Here is a 6,080-nt window from a genome sequence, read left to right as displayed (position 1 = left end):
ACACTATATTGAAAATAAAAAACTTGTGTGGAAGGGGGATTGGGAGGGAAATCTTTGGAGAAAACAAGGGAAGCACTGACACTATTCAAAAAGAAATACACCCGATACCTGACATATGAAACTGTAAACTCTCCGTACATCACCCTTACAATAACAATAAAAGTAAATGAATGAAAATTTTAAAAATTGAACATGTTCAATTTTTAAAATAGTTTATTAAAATAAACTATTCAGGGAAAACAATGTGTATAAGTATCTATATTTTAAATAAGGGGACGGAGTCCTGGTCTGACAGCGGCCTCAAGTGCCCTACAACGGCTGCTCGCTGGAACCCCCTGTGCTGGTGGTGGGAGCCAAGCACCTGGAGCGTTATGGGCCTCCTGTAGGACCCAGTGTGCCTGCCGTGCACTGGCCCGCCTCATGCTGTGTCTCAAGGTACCACTCTGAGTGCTGAGCTACTTAGCCAGAATCTCCTGGTTCCTGGTGCTGGCTTTCCCGCCACTGACCCAGCACACTTACATGTCGGACAAAGCCATGGGTTCCCACATGGTAGAGGAGCAGTTTAAGGGTGAAGACCGCACCGGGAGCTTTGCCCACCCAGGACTTCGCCACTCACCATAGGACGTCGGGGACTCTGCCAGTGGCCTGGCTAGAGCGGACAATGCAGTCAGTAGGGCTGTAGGTCTACACGCAGAGTTTCTCCCAGAAACTGTCCTTTCCTGGTAAGACCCATGAGCACTATATGGTGGCGGGCACCAGTGTGTATGGTATTCTTCGGGCCATTCATGCTGCCATCACCAAGTCCCTAGTATTCACGGCACCCTGTGGCCCGGAATCTACCAATAACCAGGCTGTGGGGCTGCTATTGGCACTTGCATCCCATTTCCGAGGTCAGATTTACTGGGCCAAAAATATCATCTTCCTTGTGACAGAGCATGACCTTCTGGGCACTGAGGCTTGGCTTGAAGCTTATCACAATGTTAGTGTCACTGTCATGCAGTCCTCCACTCTGCAGGGCCAAGGAGGCTCCCTCCAGGTGGCTGTGGCCCTGGAGCTGAGCAGTGACATGGTCACCATCCTCGACTTGGCTGTGGAAGGACTCAGTGGGCAGCTGCCCAACCTTGATCTGCTCAACCTATTCCAGACCTTCTGCCAGAAAGGCAGGCTGCTGTGTACACTTCAGTGCAAGCTGCAACCTCAGGACGAGACACTGATGGATGGGTCACTGCAAAGCCTGCAGACGCTGCTGCTTATGTTTCCTCGGGAGGCCTCTGGCCACCGTCACTGCCCCCATGGCCTCTTCCTACACTTCTGGTTAGAGGCTCTGACGCTGCATGGTATCAGTTGCTTCCGCCAGTACATGTGTGACTTGGTGGCAGTGGGAAAGGGTCTGGAGGGTATGTTCCTCAAGCTCAACCACCTCCTGGAGTGCCTATAACAGTCATTCTTCTTCTACCTGCGGCCTGGTCTCTCCTGCTTCTTGTCCATTGGCCTCTACATACTCATGGCTGGCTTCTTGCTCCTGGTCCTAGGATTCAAGGCTCTAGAGCTACGGATGCAGCTGCACAAGCCTGGCAACCACCCCTACCCCCAGCATAGGGTGTGGGGCTGGCCTCACTTGTGGCCCCTCTGCTCATCTCCCAGGCCATGGACCTGGCCCTCTACATCCTGCCAGTTTTGGACCAACATGTGGCTGCCCAACACTTCACATTGTCTGAGGCAGAAGCCATGGTGCTGCCATTGTTGGCTATTTATGTGGCTGGCCTGGCCCTTTGGCACAACACCCACTGGGTGGTGAGCATACAGACCCCAGGCTGGATATCCTAAAACTGGTGGCCCTGAAATATCTAGCACCCCAACTGGGCTGCATCACCCTCAACAACTGCCCCAGCTGCTACCCTCAGGAAGCGGGTCCTGGCCCCTCTATGCTGCCTTGCTGGTGCTCACAAGTCCAGCTGGATTCCTGGGCATACTGTTCCTGTGGCAGAAACTGCAAGAGGCACCAATATCCCTGGTGAGAGCTGGCAACTCTTCTTTTTTTTGGGGGGGGGGGTCCGGTTGTGGGGCCTGAACTCTGGGCTTGGGTGCTGTCCCTCAGCTCTTCAGCTCAAGGCTAGCGCTCTACCACTTGAGCCACAGCGCCACTTCCGGCTTTTTTCTTTTTGCTTATGTGGGGCTGAGGAATTGAACCCAGGGCCTCATGCTTGCAAGGCAAGCGTTCTACCACTGAGCCACCTTCCCAGTCCCTGGCAACTCTTCTTGACAGCTCTGGCCATCCCAGGACATACGGGAGCACGACACCTATGGTGCAGGGTTCTTCGCACTACTGGCCTTGGGCCTATACCCCTGTTGGCTGCTCTTCTAGAATGTGCTATTCTGGAAGTGAGGCCTGCTGCCAAGGCGTGCACACACAGTTAAGGACAGGGGTCCCTGGGCCTCCTTTGTACCTCTTTCCTGGGAAATAAACAAGTGCTGTAAAATATAAAAAGGTAATATCAATCAAGATTCATTGTACTTATAAGCAGATTTGTTGGATGGTAACCCCATTACTAACTACTTACTGATAATATAATTTTTAAAAACAGAGAAAAATAAGAAGGATCTGAAATTAATAGTTTCATCTTTCATCTTAGGAAGCTAGAGGTGAAAAGCATATTAAATCCACAGCAACAGATGGGAATAAATAGCAAAAGTAATAAAATACCAAAAAATAAGCTATAAACAATAAGATAAAAAATCGGTGCTTTGAAGGATTTAACAAAATTGAAAAAACTTTGACTAGACTGACCAATAAAAAAGAAAAATTAAAAAATAAGAGAAATCTCACATTCTTAGAATCCAGAAAAGAAAGAGAACACCAAAATTAATTGTATAAAAGAGAAAGGATAACAATACAATACCAAAACATACTGTATGTCAATATAATCTCATGAATATATTGAAATATATAAATTAATGGAAAGGCAAGCTATCAAAATTAATTTGAAAAGAACAGACACCAGTATGACAAGTAAAGAATTTGTTAGTAATTTAAGTCTCAAAGGACAAAGCTCAAGTCCATATGCCTTTATTTTTTTTAATTTTTTATTGTGAAAATACCATACAGAGGGTTTACAATTACATGGGCAAGGGAATGAGTACATTTCTTATCAAGCATTGTTGTCTCCTCCTTTGTTTCCTCTTTCCCATCCCTTCCCATCTCCCCCCCCCCCACCAGCCAAAATTGTAAAGCTGTTTTTCAACATAATGACTTGTACATCTCATTGTTGCAGTGGGTCCACCTGTATTCCTATCTAAACGGTTTGTTTTTGCCCTTCTCCTCCACAAATTATACCAACATCAAACACAATGAAAGCAGGGGTTATACCAAGGAGGAGGGACATACAAAGTAACAAAGAAATCATCTTATAAATATGTTAGAAACAATTACAAGAAAAAAATTTAAATACTTATCTTGGGGTTCATTTCACCTAACATCTACTTATGTGAACTTTTCTGCTTGTCTCAGACATATACTAGTTATTGCAAATAAGGGAAACCATGGACCTATGTTATTTGGTCCTGGCTACTTCACTTTATATATATATATATAAATTGTGAGAATACCATACAGTAAATTGTGAGAATACCATACAGAGGAGTTACAATTACATGGGCAAGATAATGAGTACATTTCTTATCAAGCATTGTTGCCTCCTGTTGTTTCCCTTTCCCATCCCTTCCCATACTCCTCCCCTCCCCCGACCCGATTCTCCCCCCAGCCCCCACCAAAGTTTTAAGTACGTTTTTCGACATAACGAGTTGTACATCACATTGTTGCAATGGATCCACCTGTATTCCTATTTAAACAATTCGTTTTTTTTTTCCCTTCCCTCCACAAATTGTACCAAAATCAAATACAGTGAAACTTATGGGTTATATTGTGGGGGAGGAACATACAATGCAACATAGAAATCATATTATAAATATGACAGAAACAATTGCATGAAAGGGAAAAAAACAAAAAAAACATTTGAATACTTATCTTGGGGTTCATTGCACTAACATCAACTTATCTGACCTTTTCTGCTTGACTCAGACATATACTAGTTATTACAAATAAGGGAAACCATGGGACCTATGTTTTTTGGGCCTGGCTTACTTCACTTAATATACTTTTTTCCAAGTCTTTTCATTTCCTAACGAATGGGGCAATGTCATTCTTTCTGATGGAGACAGAGAATTCCATTGTGTATAGATACCACATTTTCTTGATCCATTCATCTACTGAGGGGCATCTGGGTTGGTTCCATATCTTAGCTATGGTAAATAATGCTGCAATAAACATAGTTGTGCTGGTAGCTTTAGTATGGATGCCTTTATAACTGAATCAGCTCTGTAGTCTAATAATTAGAGAAGATATTAGTCATGATATGACACTCATACAAAGATAACACAGGAAACCCAAGAATATCCTTTATGGCTATAAATTTAAAAAATATTCAGATTATTTCCAATTCAGCAACGTTAAAAAAATGACAATAAAGGATTCATCCTGGGAGTGTAAGATTGAATTAAAATCCTAAAATTAATGAATAGTAATAAAATGAAGAACATGAAAATAATTTAATGACAAACTTCTGTTTTATATAAAGAGCAAACATGGCATTTCTAACCAATGATATTGGAACAAGATATTTACATACATAATATTACTAAATTTACACAAAGACATTATCATAAAAATTTACCTAAAATGACCCATAGCATCTAAATGCAAAATTATGAACTCTAAATTTTAGGAAATATTTTAAGAAAAAATTCTTAATGGCTTTGCATCTTTCAATGACATTTTATATGCAATACCCAAGGAAAATAATGTAAGCAAAAATTATGACTAGGATTTCATGAATTTTTTTTAAAAATTGCACCCTCTGAAAAGCACAATACAATGCAAAGATAAGACCCAAACCAGGAAACAGACATAGTTAAACATATGTGTGGTAAAGTCCAAATTTCTAAGACATACAAAGAAGTAAGTAAACCAAGTGTGTAAGTTTAAAAAAGAGTAATATAAACACACTAAGATTGTAAATAAGTATATGAAAAAAAATGCTGAAGCTAAAATGAGATGTCATTACTCAAATTTTTCTATAGCTAAATACCAAAGCACTGACAAATTATTCTAGCAAAAAAATATGAAGCAATGGAAACAGTAACTTATTTTTGATTAACTCAAAATAGTAGTTAACTATGATAACAATTGGAAATTTTCTTACAAATGTTTACTATACAATCTAGTGATCATATACCAAATGGGTAAATGTATGCCAATACAAAAATCTGGACACAAATGTTTACTTAGCATTATTCATAAATGATAATATTTGGACGCAATAGGTGAACAATGGATAATTATTCACCAATTTTTCAGTGAACTTTCAAGTCATAAAACATATAAAGTTAAGTTAAAAGTAAATTCTTTTTTTATTGTGAAAATACTGTACAGAGGGGTTACAATTACATGAACAAGGTAATGAGTACATTTCTTATCATGCATTGTTGCCTCATCCTTTGTTTCCCCTTCCCATCCCTTGCCATCTTCTCCCCCACCTTCCCCCCACCAAAGTTGTAAAGTTTGTTTTGAACCCCAAGATATGGACTCAAATGTTTTTTCTTTCTTGCAATTGTTTCTACCATACTTATAAAAGTAAATTATTACGTGAGAGAATTCAGTCAGAATGTCAGAATAGCTACATGCTATATGATCTTAGCAACATGTTTTTTTTTTCAAGAAATGCAAAAGTACAGAAACAGATATGTGCCAGTGGTTCATGCCTGTAAACCTAGCAAATCAGGATGCTGAGATCAGAGTATTTCAGCATGAAGGCAACCTATGCAGAAAAGAATGTAAGGGTCTTATCTAAATAAACCACCAAAAAGCCAGAAATAGAGCTCTGACCTTCATAGTAGAGCACTAGTCTTGAGCATAAAGTTCTGGGATAGTGACCAGGCCCTGAGTTCAAGCCTCAGGACCAGTACAAACACACACACAGACAAGTACAGTAACAATAAAAATATTAGTAGTGGATAACAAGAGA

At 40.8% G+C, this 6,080-nt stretch overlaps 1 pseudogene; it reads left to right on the top strand.

Annotated features, from left to right (window-relative positions):
• The first annotated feature begins 371 nt into the window (after window positions 1–371).
• Window positions 372–2,386, top strand: LOC138839467 (glycosylphosphatidylinositol anchor attachment 1 protein-like; annotated as a pseudogene).
• The last annotated feature ends 3,694 nt before the right edge of the window (window positions 2,387–6,080 follow it).

Source organism: Dipodomys merriami, unplaced genomic scaffold, assembly GCF_024711535.1.
Source record: "Dipodomys merriami isolate MVZ:Mamm:240054 unplaced genomic scaffold, mDipMer1.0.p SCAF_3, whole genome shotgun sequence".
Classification (NCBI taxonomy): Eukaryota; Metazoa; Chordata; class Mammalia; order Rodentia; family Heteromyidae; genus Dipodomys; species Dipodomys merriami.
This window is presented reverse-complemented; position numbering and strand designations above follow the sequence as displayed.